Raw genomic sequence first — 15,132 nt, 5'->3', positions numbered from 1 at the left:
CTAAAAGGCATTATCTAAAACTTTTCCCTCTCATTTCCCATTCCTCATTCTCTTGATTGGAGTTGGGGGAGCCCTACCTAACCCTGAAGGTGGAGTGCGTGAAAGAGGCCTGGAGTGCATCCCAACCCCTGATGCTGTCATTTCTTCCAGCCTTGTCCCTTTACTGCACCACTCAATTTCTCTTTCCTCTTCTTTCTCTTTTCTTTCCCTCTCTCCTAACCATAGTAAATTACATGTAGCTCCTGGATAAATTCTGCTTCGTTCTTAATTCCAAGATGACATACCTCTTCCACCAGACAGACTAACATATTCCTCCTACACAATGCCTTCAACAATGGTTGTGTGTCCTCCCTTAGCAGCCTGTATCTATTCTCCGGGAACTAATCATTATGTACTTCAATTGCATGATAATCTTCCTCATTGGGCTACAACTACTTGAAATTAGAATGGTATCTTTTTTTTTACTTAGCTCTAACACCTAGTGGAGAAATGGAATGTAGTAGGCACTCAACTCCGTATTTGTTGGATGATAAAGAGCATATTTCTTTGCTCATGACCTTAGCATTTCTTGGATTATTTCTGTGGATATTTCTTTAGAGACCTCAAATTGTTCCTTCACCCTGCCAAGACCTTTTCAAGGCCCTACATGGCACACTGGGTTATATATATTTCATTTTATTGAATATGGTCATTTTTGTTATTGCTATTGTTAGACCTTTGGTTTGGAATGCATTTTTAAAAATTGTGATTACAATGCTACCTCTGTAGGGGAATTTAGATTTGATTTACATTACAGACAGTCCCTGACTTACCTGGTTCGACTTATGATTCTTCAACTTGACCATGTTACAAAAGGGATATGCATTGTTCTTTTCCCGTGCTAGTGATATGCAGTATGATATTCTCTCATGATACTGGGTGCGAGCCCCAGCTTCCAGTCAACCCTGCAATCCTGAGGGGAAATAACACTCTCCACTGTACTGGCTGTCTTGCCAGCGCTTTTTGGACATGATTATTGTGTCCTGAACATATTTAAGGTACCCTACACTAAGCTATGAGTTCGGTTGGTTAAGCGTATTAAATGCATTTTTCGACTTAAGGTAATTCCAACTTATGATGTGTTTCTGGGGACATCACCCACGGTAAGTCGAGAAGCATCTGTATTTTATTTGCATGTATTACTAGGAAACATAGCTTATTCTTCCTGAGTCTTAGGACTTTTTGACATTTTAGTATAATTGCCAAAGAGCTGATTTCCTTTTCTTCCTAAGAAATTCTGCGGAATGTTCCACTTGATGTACCCTAAGTGCCATATCACTTTTCTTAAAATCCACCCTTGTTTAACAACATGAAAAGAAATAAAATTTTATAATTTTTTTTAAATATTAGGGAAGAGAAAGACTTTCTTTTGATAATAAAACACTTAAGTATTAGCATACTTTAAAAATAGGAATTATCAATTTAGTATTAGTAATCATAACTGAGGGAAATTTGCCATTGTCTCTCCACCACACAAAATATTCCCATTGTAAAGAATCCACACATACCGACTGTTAGATAATACACTTGTTGCTACCTTAGTGTCTTGTTTGCCTTTTCCCCCCCTTTACTAATATTTTAAATTATTTTACTCTTAAGATCGACAAACTGAATAATTATAAAGCTAAATTAATCCCAAATAATGTTAAATACAATCTAGTTCCTATTTAAGAATCACTTTTTCAAGTTTCTGACATCTTTAGAACACTCTAAATAGTGGAGTTTGTAATTTATCATACGTGGGCTGACATACAATAGCACAGTCATGGCTGGGAGAAGGTTTTCAGTGTATGTCATAGTCCTGTAAGTTCTGGGTAAACTCTTTACTCACTCTATAGACAATTAAAGGAATCCAAAGCCTGGTGGTCTGTAAGGAATAAAAAACAAAACAAAACAAAAAAAACACTTCCCCTAATTGTATTAGATGAAGTAGAATAATATTGAATATATGAATTCTATACATGCCATTTAATGTAGATATGGAGAATGATTTTGTATATGCTTTAGAATTCCTAACTCCCAGAGAAGTCATTGGTAAATGAAGATGGGCATGAAATAATACCTCTAAATCTACTGTTCTATTTAGCAATTCAGATGCTATGCATGGCCTGTCTCTCTATGGTTGAATCTCTACAACTCCAGGGAAATTTCTACCGGTGGAGACATATGTACTTTAAGTTTCTTTTTTGGATCCAACCAACATGATCATCTCACTTGCTAATATGTTTCAGTCATGAAAAGTTTGGCTGAGCTCATGGTAAATCCCATCAGCCTTTATACTTAATATTTAGCCAATAATGTTCCATTAAATAACTCTTAACCATTGTTTTCCATTAACATCATAAGAATATGCAGATTCACACAATTATTTTTCATTAAATAAATATGCAAATTTAAAATAATTAAATTTATAAATATAAATTTTTTTATTAGATCATATGCCCTCTTTTAGTATGAAACAAAATGAGCAATCATACTTATTCTATTATTTCTTTTTATTTCTAATGGTTATTGCTAGTCAAATTGATTGCCGCTGAACTGATGGTTACCAAACAGGAAAAAAATTGAAGCTGTAGCTTGGTCCTTGGAGGAAATTTTTATTTTCAGAACTCTTAACAGAAGATTAGAAAAAAGAATAGAAAAAAAACACAGTTAAGAACTTTTGTAAAGACTAGTTCAGACTTCAGAAAAATGAAAGGAAATGAAGACCTGAATAAGATGTAACTTAAAAAGAAGGTGGTTGATGGTTATCTTTAAATAGTATTTTTCAATGCTGAATTTTATTGGCTTTTTCTCTAATGGCTTTTCCAGGATCACCTCTTTAGTTTAAATAAAGTAGATAGAATACAGTATATTGTTTGCACATTTATATAATGTAAGCAGAACTTTCTGTGGGAAAATTTCATTTCCTGTGCTCTATAAACCAATCCAAAAGAGAACTGAATGATAGTTGGTATGCAATCATTTACTATCTTTACTCATCAAAATTCCTGAAGGCTTATTGGTGTCATGGAGATACTTTTTCTCCATCAATATCCTGTGAAACCTCAGGAAAGCTAGGGGAAATTTCACAGGATATTAGGATGGCAACGTTTGGTGGAAACACAGGCATACCATCAGGAAATGAAATACTGACCATGTAGAGTTTGGAGCTGAATAGAAAGCAAGAACGGAGTTCACATTCTTCGTATTTTTTGCTTGCCTCCCTTTGATAACAAATCCATTTTTTCAAAATCCCATTGTAATCTCCCTGTTTCTTATCTCTAAGGTACAACATGCTTTACTCTTTTTTTTTTCCTTTTAAGTTAATCTAGACTCCTGTTGCTTTTCATCCTTCCTAGGGGCTGTCTGTTTATTACTCTCTATTCAAAATTTACGTTTAGAGTGTGAATTTTAAATTTTATTTATACAAATTGTCTTCCCTGTATTCTCTCTCTAAAGTAGCAATCCAGTTGTCTAACTTAGAATGTAGTAGTTAAGAATGTGTGTGTGGTTGTTCAAATATTGACTTTGCCACTCAGTAACTTTGTGGTCTCCATCAACTGTAAGCCTCTACCAGGGTGCTTGTAAGGATTAAGTATAAAATTTTCATAAGGCACTTAACACAGCTCTTACAACACAATAAACAGTAGCTATTAATATTTATACTTAATATCCCAATATGCCTTAAATAGGATTTAGAATTTTTTTCAATCAAATTTATTTATCTTTACAGACTTCTGTTTCATTCAGCGTCTAGACCCATCTCCTATACTGTAAATATCTGTATTAGTTATCTAGGGCTGCTGTGTCACAAAGTATTACAAACTGAGTGGCTTCAAACAGAAATGTATTGTCTCCCAATTCTGGACACTAGCAGTCCAAACTCAACTTATTGGCAGGGCCATGCTCTCTGAAACCTGTAGGGAGAATCCTTTCTGGCCTTTTCCTAGCTTCTGTGGTCGCCAGCGGTCCTAGACTTTCCTTAGTTTGCAGCTGCAGCACTTCAGTCTCGGCCTCCATCACATGTGTCTCTGTCTCTTCATGTCTTCTCTTCTCTTTGCAAGGACACCAGTCATATTGGATTAAGGCCCACCCTACTCTAGTATGACCTCATCTTAGGTAATTACATCTTCAAAGGACTTAATTCCAAATAAGGTCAACATATCTTTTTGGGGGAAACAATCCAACCCCGAACCATATCAATAAATGTTACTTTCTCCATTCATTCCTGAACCTTGGAAGTTATTTTTTAATTGTTCTAATACCTTATCCCATCCATAGTTAATCAAACCATGCATATTTTCTATCTGTTGTCTCATGGATTTACTCCGCTTTCTTCATTCTTAGAACAACTATTTCTCCTAACCACAGTATAACATTTTTAACCAGTGGCCTTAAGTCTCATCTGCTTCCAATTCATTTTCAGTTCTGTTGTTAGATTAATATTCCTTAAAGCTACTTATACATTCTCTTATTTATTCATTTATTGAACAAACATTTATTGGACAGCTTCTACGTGTCAGGCACTATTTTCCAATCACAATACAGAGAGAAATTAAATGTTTTTCACCCTCAAGAAATGTATAGCCTGGTATAGTTTACATGTAAACAAACAAGTTAGTTTTATAAACTATTGCAGGTACTTTGCTAGGTGAATGGACAAGGTGAGAACAGAGCATAGCAAAGGTGACCAAATTATATATGGGAAAGGGGCAAGTCAGGAAAACCTGCTAGAGGAAGAAGCATCACTCTTACCAAGAATTCACATCACATGCTTTTCTGTAATAAATTGAACCGTTCTCTCCTGATAAGATATGTTTGCCTTTCTCTGCATGCCTCTGTTAGGTAGGTGGTTCCTACTCCCTTCCCAGGCTGTCTTCCATGCCTCCACTGTCTCAAATATCTTGCATTTTTCAAGGCCTACTTTAGAACTCACTTCTATTCACCCGTCCTCAGATAAGTTCAGCTCACAGTGATCCCATCTGTCCTGATTTTTTATGCATAATTCCTCAAACATAGCAACTTACTTAAGCCATTTGCTACCTTGACTAATTGTGGTCATTGGAGAATGAACTGGATAGAAGATACTTTATATTTAGATAGTCCTTAGTGAATATTTGTTAAAAGCATGATTTTGTAAACTTATGTTCTTATTTCCTCAATTAAAAGCTCTTCTGGAGTAGCTTGTTTGTTTTTTACTTTTGTATCTCTCTGGCACGGGATGTAGTCAAACATAGAGCAGACTCTTGATAAATATTTCAGTAATTTATGAAAGTGGAAATGAATTGATTTGCTAAATATAAAATAAGTGAACTTCTAGCATGAATACTTGATACCTTCTTTCGCACTGTGTTCTAAATGATAAAGTAGCATCCATGGACAACACTCATTGTCTTTCAAACTAGACATTATACAATACAACTATTTTTGACTTCCTAAAATGTCAAGGCAGTATGATCTGGAATTGTGTATCTAAATTTGAAAAATGGTATTTAAATTTGACTTTGCTGAATTTCCAAATGGTTGTGGAATTGGACCTGGAAAAACTCACTTATAACTCTTCACAATGTTGCCAGACTTAGTCATGGGAGGCAACTGATTCCTCCCATGTTGGTGTGTGCCAGAGTCCTGGCTTCTGCACTGTTGCTTGGCACCCCTCCTCCCCTCTAAGGCACCTACCTATGGAAGCACCAGGAGGTGTAGAAACAGGAGTGTTGTTGTTTCACTCTCAGGCAAGAGAAAAGATGGCAAAGAAAGGAAAATAGGAAGTAATGAGTGAGAGGAAGTACCCATGCTCCTTCAGATCCATTCTGGCCAGTTGGCAGAGAGAAGGAGTCCATTGCCAGTTACCAGCAATGAGCCAGGAGTGACAATATTATACAACTTGGAGAAGAATTTTTGGAAGAAACCACTTTGGATCTTAGCTTTTTCACGTAAAAGAAACTAAAAAAGTATTAAATTAAAGAAAAGGAAATAAGGAAATTACAGAACTTGAATCACAGAACTCTTTTGACTTTTACATAAACTTCTCCAGCCTAGGCGAAGTGTGCTTCTTAAGTATTCCCACAACAACCTGGTTTGCATCTAGGTTTTCTTTTTTTTAAGGAGGACGCAGCTCACAGTGGCCCATGCAGGGATAGAACCGGCAATCTTGATGTTATTAAAACCATACTCTAACCAACTGAGCTAACCAGCCACCCCTGCCTCTAGTTTTATACTTAAAAAACTGTGCTGTATTAGTCTATTGCTGGATTGGTTCTTTAACGAGTCTGTGAGTTTCTTAAGATCAGGGAGGAATTCATTACCTTCTCTGTATTCCCAATGCTTGGCAAAGTAGCAGAAAATAAATGGACATTAATAAACAAATTATATTATAAAAAAGCATACATTATGTTATTTTGATGTTTGCTTTATATTTACTTTATAATTTGTACATTTACTTTATAATTTGAAACCATTCTTAATGACAAAGATATTAGAACAAGAAAACATCCAAGGAATCCTGAAACCCACACAGGGATCTTGAAACTAAGGCATTCATTAGCTGTATGGCTGCTGTACTGTGGGGGCTCACTGGATGGTGTGTGTTTGTGGCTTTCTACTCTCCCACTGATAAGTCGTCATGCTGCCCTAGTGTTTGAAATACGTTTTATTACCAAACAGGTCGCTGAAGGGCAGTCAAATAGGTGATCAGTCTACTTTTGACTTAATACCATCAAAATTCTGTATTTCTTTCACGTCTAGCTTATTTGAAGTTGTCTTTATAAACATAACTCCCTCCTGTCCCCCCCCCCCCCCCCAGTGATTGAAGGTTGTTTTTATGTGGGATTCTAGAAAACCCTCAAATTGATTTTCCTGAGAATTCATTCATGTTCATTAAAATAAATAGTCCTAGGCAAAGACCTCTCAAAACAGAAGAAGATTTCCAGGATAAGTACCAATAATTCAAAAGGGCCCAGGACTCTATAGGTTAATGAGAAAATACAATTGAGTTTATAAAATTTCAGTCTATGCAAATTTTCCAGAATGAACTACATATATGTGCAAACTTGTTTTTTCTCCTACAAGAAAGTTTCATTACCTGCTGCAGCTTCTGTATATTTTGATTGTTTTTGGCAAGGAAGCTGGACTCCAAATGTCTCATTCCATGATCCAAAATATGCTCTTGTACTAGACAAGTATTCAATAAAATTTGCTGGATAAATAAATATTGACTAAACGGATTAAATAATGCCTCCATTCCTCTTGCCAGATTGGCTAATTTATTTGGATTAACTTTCAGCAGCAATTTAAGGAAAATTTATTTGTGGTATCCTAGAATATTTCATTTTGCCTAAAAGCAAAGTCCCACTTATTAACATAAGTAGAGAAACTGAGGCACACTTTTCCTTTTCTAAAGCAAACAACCCAGTTAATCTGTTTTTTGTTCAATCTAAATTTTACACTCCACAGTTTAACAAAGAATGTTCTACATTTGTCTCCTCTGATCTCAACACCTGCTAACTGTTGTGTTTAGCACAAAATGAGAGTTCCATACCTACTTGGGATTGAACAAATAATTTGAAATTTTTGAAAACGCTTAACCTTCCCACAGATATTTTAAGGACATAACGAGTGTTCTCTTTCTTTATAGATATTTTCTTCATTATCGTCATGTTTTAAGAAATTAAAATATTAATTAAACAGTAAGGATAAAATTCAGAATTTAAGCAAAACCGAAAGGAATAATATTGAATAATTATTAATAATTGAAAGATTTTGAAATTCTAGTAATGCTTATCTATATTCACATTTCCTCTATGTAGAGTTTTTTTGTTTTTTCTTTTGACCTCCATTCATATACTTATTAAGGAAAATTTCTCAGAAGCACAAGAATTTACAGGTCAAAAATCTTAGGTTTAGTTTTTTGTATTTTTCTTGCCCATCCAAATGATAATGAAATATCCCTAGTTTAGTTCTGTATTTTGCTAAAGAAATTAGCAAATCTTCCTTCTTGAGTCAGTAAAGGTGTGTGGGAGATGAAAATGATGGTCTTGGTTGTTGGCCTTCTCAGCTTTCTTCCCCTTCCCTTTTCTTCTTCCTCCCCCTTCCCCTTATCTTCCTCCTGCTTCTATCTTTGCTTTTCTTGTCTATTGTTCTCCCTACAAGCACAGAAATTTCCCGGTGAACAGCTTTGCTATGCATCTAGAAAGTTATTAATATAACTTCCCAGTAAAGGCAGCAGCTTCTTTTTCCCCCTGAATATTATTGTGGCATTTGTCTGATGTTGAGATTCTGTGCATATTGAGGCTTGATCTTAAAACAACAATGAATAAGATAACTTCTATACAATCACGAATGTGTATTATAGACGCTAAGCTGAACATGAAGATAAAGAAATGGATTTCAATTCTGAAATAATGTTTTTTAGTCTATTACATGCTCTGGAAGTGATTTGTTGTGGAATGCCAGAAAGAAGGGTAAAATCCACTTTCATTTCTTCTTCAGTGAAATCACTTTCTAATTTATAATAGCTATAAAATAGACATAAATTAAATCGAGGTAGATCAGGACAAAATCAGTTGTCATGGATATGAGTTCAAGTCTCTAAATATATCCAGGTGGATAAACTTAGAAATTATGCCTTCAGTATGTAATGCCCACCAGCCTCCAGAAGTGAACTCCACAGGTAAAACTCATAGTTCAATCCCTTCAGGTCCCCTTTAGACACCACAAAATATTTTAGAATCTTTGGTAGTTAATGAATGAGATCAAAGAGCCATTAAGAACCACGAGGTGTTTAGTTTATTGTAAAAGAAATTTCAACTTGGTCAGGGCAAGGGCAGTGAATAAAGAATAAGTCAATAAAGAATGAATTAGTAGGCTCAAACTGACTACAAGGCTGGTATTTTCCCTAGAGGCCTAAATATTCTTCCGCATTGGGGAAGATAGAAAAAGAAAGCAAAATGATGCTGCAAAGAAATCATAAGATATGAAGTTGAATTGATTTTAAAAACTGTCTTATCATAGTAAATATTTAATTTTATACCCATCTGAGTATACCATACTGAATGTTGTTTTATAATATAAAAATAACTCATTTAAAATGAATAAAAATATATATTCTTTTTAGGATATACTATCTGGAATAAATAACATTAATACATTGTGGCAACATAATGCCAGGTATTTTAAATCTATATAGTTATGGCCCATATTTAAAGAACAGCAAAACATAGGCCTTTCTAAAAATTATATAATAACCACAGGATCAAAGCAAATAATTTTCCATATATAGTCTAGAACTCTTCTTTAGTACTGTTACAATTGGTTCCGTTTTTATATACTATAGAGTATTATAAAACAACTCCACCATCTAAAGCTGCTAAAACAAACAACTAATATTGAACAAATTAATTCAACAAATATTTATTGAGCATCTACTGTGATCCTGACACTACTCAAAGATATCAGGATAGATCAATGAACAACCCAGAATAAATTATATCTGTCCTTATAATGCTATAATTTTATCATGGGGAGACAATAAACATAATAAATACAATAATATATTAAGTTTTTAAGTGGTAAGTACTACATTAAAAGAAAAAATTGCATATATTGGTTGATTGAGAGTGAAAAGGGTGTGGGGATGTGTGTACAAGTACGTGTATTTGGTAATTTTCAGTTTTTTGAGGTGGTCAGAGTAGGCTTCATGGAGAAGGTGATATTTGAGCTAAGACTTAAAGTACCGTGTCTCCCCGAAAATAAGACCTAACCGGAAAATAAGCCCTAGCATGATTTTTCAGTATGACATCCCTGAACATAAGCCCTAATGTGTCTTTTGGAGCAAAAATTAATATAAGACCCGGACTTATTTTCAGGGAAACACGGTAGATGAAGAAAATCTGGAATTTGGGTTCTATAAATTGCTCAGAGTATGTTACTTACTTAATCTATCTCCAGACTACGTAAAAGCCATGGTGTCACTCATTTGAAAGAGAAATAGCTGGGTAGATTTTTTGTTCTCCTCTTTATTTCAGGCAGTAGCATGCTGGGGAGAGATTAAATAGACCAACTTCATCCAAAAACAGTTCAAAACTGTGCATTTAGGTAGGCAGACACATGTTCCATAGCACACGTTCTACTTTATTTACTCATTGAGGATTAACATTTGAGAATAGGACTAGGATTTGCAATATTCAATATAAGGTAGTCATGATCCCCTTTGTAGTGCTTTTACAGCTATTCAATAGTTTGAACCATGTGTTTGGAGAAAAGAAAATCTATGTCAAATGCATTAGCAGACTGAAAGTGGGTTTTCCAGACAAAACTGTAGATGAGCATTGCATGTGCATTATGTGTCATTTTAGTTTCACATTTTGGCTGCAATCATTTAGGTTTCCCAATGATACATGGAAAGAAATTTAAGTAGTACCTAATATGAGAAATTTTCCTTTCTAACTTTTCCATTTTAAATAAAGCAAAAACAGCAGTTCTACTAGTTAACTGAAAAGCCTTTGTGCGTGGATTGAGAAATGTTTAATGGTTGCATTGAAGAAACCTTTCTAGACAGTTTATCTAATCTCATTTTATGTGTATGCTTCACTGAAATACTGTGTATGAGTTGTCTTCTTTTTACTTTCTCAGATTTCAAGATACGTTTTCAAATGTAATTATTATATTGCTTTAGAATGTAAACTGTGATTGTCCATAGTAGAATAGAAATTTAACTCAGCTCAAATAATCATTGAATGCCTACTCTTGTTCAGTTGGTGCAATACAAGAGAGTAGTAGGGCACCAAAAAAGTAATAATTTGGATAACTATCCTCAAAAGGGATTTGGAGGGCTCTCTGGAAAGCGAAAGTCCATAGTTGAGTTGAGGAATAAAAGATGTAAAATTCCACAGGCCTGCTCCATCCTCACCTTCTCACCCACCCACTCACAGACCTTGAGGCTGAGATGGAGAAATATTGTCAAAGTATGTAACGGATCCCACTCAGCCATCCAGTGGCTTCATATGTATCTCATTTTTTCAGTGTTGGGGGTTAGATAAGGAAAGAGAAATGATGAATGTGGAATCGTTTTCACTTACTCAGAAGGCTCTAAAGGAAGACGTGAATACTCTAACCTCCTTGTCTCTCCCTTATGGTGATAACAGAAGGAAGGGAGGGATTTCCTTGGAAGACTCTCTGGATCTGAATCCAGCACCTGGGTTATGCTGTGCATTGGTAAAGGCAGCATCTGTGGTTTGGTCCAGAGGAACATGTGGGGCTGCTTTGCTGCTTCCTCCCTTGTCCCATAGGCATTCTCTGCTCCCTTTAGGAGGTTGCCATAAGTCTAGCCCTTAACTTTTAGTTAGAGACATTTTAAATACCCTTAGCCCAGACCTTCACAGTCCCAAAAGGACAGAGGCCAGCGGGTCAAGAAGGCTGAAGGGCTGCCTTAACTTGCTGAAATTGTTCCAAGATAGGAGCTGCTGTGACTGACACATCTTCCTTTCTGGCCACACAGAAGTCTAGATGTCAGGGACATACTTGGCAAGAACCAGCAAGTGATCCATTTCCTTTTCATTTAAAACAGGTGTCCTAAATGCACATCTTCTCTGGGAAGTTTAGGGAAGGAGGAAAGAGAGCTTCATGTGCTATTTTTTAAATAAGTGCATCAGTGAACTAGTTTCTTCCTTCCCTCATTACTCACATATTCATCCCTTCAGCAAATATATGTATTAAAGGTTGATTATATGACATTGAGTGTAAAGGTTACTGAGATGAACACATGTCTGGCTTCCAAGGTGTCTATAGTCCAGTGGGGAAAAATGATCTGAAAAAACACTGGTCTGAATAGGAGACTTAAAATTGTTGTGACAATGAGCATGCTATTTTATTTCTGCAAGGAAGAACTTCAGTTAATGTTTAGGGAATGTCTAACCTAAGCTTAGGAACTTTTATTTAATATATTTTTCAACTTCTTTAGGTAGACCCCCATGATGTAATATACAAATAGGATCACATTTGTCTTGACAAAGTTTTCAATATGGTCATTTCTATGCAGGCTTTTTTTTTGCACAAGTATAATTACATAAAGAAATGTAGACCTAAAGGCCCATTATTGTCAAGCAGCTGTTCTGACTGGGTTTCTCATTGTCTATTATACTAAGATGATGGATTTGTTCTGCCATCTAGTGATTATGAATTGAATTCTCAGAACCAAATTTAAAAGCACATAAGCTTTATGAAAAGAGAAATCTATGAGGATATTTGAGAAATGCAGGACAATTGAGTCACTGTCAAATAAAATGTGGTCAAATAAAAATACATCTCTTCTCTCTAAGATATCAGTGCCAAGATATTTGTAGTGACTTCACAATGGATTGGTTCAATTTGCTAGAACATTTGGTAAGGCTAAAAGAATCCTGTAGCTTGAAAGATAAAATTTTGGAAGCTATTACGCCATGGAAGATTACAAAATAATGGCAATACTATCAGATATCTACCAGTCCTCCTCAATTTTGGGAAAGTTAAAGAAACATAAATAGCAAAAATACAGGTCTCACAATGCTGCAGTTTTACAATTCTTTTTCAGATTTTATCAAAATATTTGTTTACCCACGCACTATAAGACCAGTATTTTTTTTTTTTTTTTTAAGTTCTAGACCTTAGATAAAGGTTAACGTCAGCTTGGGTTAGTTTTATGGTTTGAGTAAAGGAATCAGAAGGACGGTATTGAATCTCTCAGAATGTCATATGAAAATTCCTGTTTAGTTATTTTTTATAACATGTCCTTCATAAAATAATTATGTCATGACAACTTTGCTGCAAATTGGCTGCAATTTTGCTTTCTATTTTACTTTTCTTTTCATTGAAATAAACATCTAGGAAGAAAACAGTAGGAACAACCTAATCATAAGGTGCACAACTACCATGTACAAACCTGAGAGCCGCAGGACACCCTATATTTTCTACCCAGTGTTTCTTTGTGCGTGTTTTTCATTCAGAAACGAACAATAAGAGTTCACTGGGTTTTTGAGCCCTCTGTGATGTGCATGGATTCTTCTGCTGGGGAAGAAAAGGCAGAGGTTAGCAGCGAATGTGGTTTTTCATCTCCTTGCCATTTAAAAGCATTCCAACTAACTTGCCACGTCATCTTAAATTTAATTATAAATTCGCATGGAAAAAGGACCCGTGATGACTCAGAGCATAAAACTAACTTTTAACATTGTCATTTAAAGAAAGTAATACAGTGGCCCTCTTCTTTGACCCTTGGATTGAGGTCATGCTTCCTTAAACTTTCAGGGAGAAACTGACCTGTGAGTTAACACAGGACTGCGAGAATGTGTCCAGTCCTGAAGGAGCTGCAGAGAACAGGATAACTCACCCTTGAAGAGTCTCTCATTTTAATGATACACATTTTAATGATATTTCATTGATAACTATTGCATGTCATCTTATTTATTATTTGTTTGTTATTCATAGTCTCTATTTCCACAGATCTAATTGCTTTATTGGTGCATTTGAAATCTACTTCACAATGATAATATATATTTTTGAGAACAGAACACATAAACTTTCATTATTTTGCACATGCAGTGGTAGGCACGTACTCACTTAACACTTACTAAATATGTGTGAACACTGTTGCCTTCCAGGGTGTGGGAAGGGAGAAGCAAACTAATTGAACTTGGGACGCATCTCATTTTCAGCCAGTGATACCGGTATTTAGTGCTTGTGATTGGATATTTTTTCCCAATCATAAAACTTAATGAACAAAGTTATTTTTAACTTATTTACTTAATGGAATTGTTCAATGGACTATGGATGTAAAACCCATTTCTATATAGGTTGTGTTTAGTGGAAATGTTCTTCATGGAACTATATTGTTTCAAAGTGATTTTTCATTTAAAAGTCACACTGCTTATTTGACATACAAATTTCTATTTTTTTCTTTTCAAAATAGTCCTGAAAAAAAAGCATATTAGAGCAGGCGATTCAGTTTTCTTGTTGGTTTAAAATGCCTATAGCATAATAACACTATAAAGATCTGTATATAGTATACACAGCCAGCTTTGTTTTATTATCTATGTATTACGATAAACATATTTTAATGAAAATGAAACAGATTAGAAATGTTGTGCTCTTCTTATGAATAGCACAGAAACAAGGATGTGTCATCATGCTCTGAAAACAATTTCCCATTTGCCAAATATCTGTGATGAAAGACTAAATATATGCAACAAAGTATTCCATAGAGCAGTTTATCCAAAAAAAAACTTTCTGAAGCTAGGAAGATGGATATTTGGGTTAATGTCTTTATTCTAAACTGAAATAATTTTCATTTGTAGTTCGGTATTATGATTTGAGTATATTATTGACAGATGATAATATTTTTCATAAACTAATTTCAAGTACATCTTCTAATTTTTAGCTCTACTTTTGTAAAGTACAAAGTAATGTCAGTGCAATTAAGTTAGTGAACCGTAATTTAGGTTCATTTATTCATTGATTCATATCCATCCATTGAACAAGTATCTGTTGAATGTTGGTACTATGCAAAGTATGGAGTCAAGCTTTAGAAATACCACCTTGAACAAGACACCCTAGTCCTTACCTTCATGGAGTTTACTGTCTGGTGGAGGAGATAAGAAAATACACAAATAAAAATAAATAAATTGATACTAATTGTGATAAATTTTATGAGGACAGTGATTTTTCCCTGTCTGTTAACATTTTAGTAACTGTTTAAGTACCTTGCATATAATAAAAAATAAATGATTAGATAGATGAATAAATGAGTTCTTTAAAAATTTTGGGAAGTGTATCAATTGGGTTAAGGAAGCTTACTTTTATGGGGTACTCACAGAGTTGTGGGGGCAAGTGACAATTAAATCAAAATAGTGAGCTGTGGGAACCCCAGATCAGAGAAAGAGGTAACAACAGGCAAAGGGATCAAGTTGTGCAAGGACTAGGAGGGAGAGCCTTTGTGCTTTGAAGAGGAGTTTGGAATTTCAGTAGTTGGGGAACTCCTAAAGGAATTAAGCAAGGATGAGGTGATCTACATTATGTTTTAAAATACTATAGTTTTATTTTAAAACATATAAATGTAATATATGTGTTTATTTTATAGTAAATGTA

At 34.8% G+C, this 15,132-nt stretch overlaps 1 protein-coding gene across 1 annotated transcript in view; it reads left to right on the top strand.

The window, feature by feature from the left end:
* Positions 1-15,132, top strand: part of COL5A2 (collagen type V alpha 2 chain) — a 134,616-nt gene that overhangs the window by 51,294 nt on the left and 68,190 nt on the right. The gene's annotated exons all lie outside the window — the stretch shown is intronic.

This window comes from Rhinolophus sinicus, chromosome 17 (genome assembly GCF_057876585.1).
Source record: "Rhinolophus sinicus isolate RSI-liver-muscle chromosome 17, RSI-T2T, whole genome shotgun sequence".
NCBI classification, from domain to species: Eukaryota; Metazoa; Chordata; class Mammalia; order Chiroptera; family Rhinolophidae; genus Rhinolophus; species Rhinolophus sinicus.
This window is presented reverse-complemented; position numbering and strand designations above follow the sequence as displayed.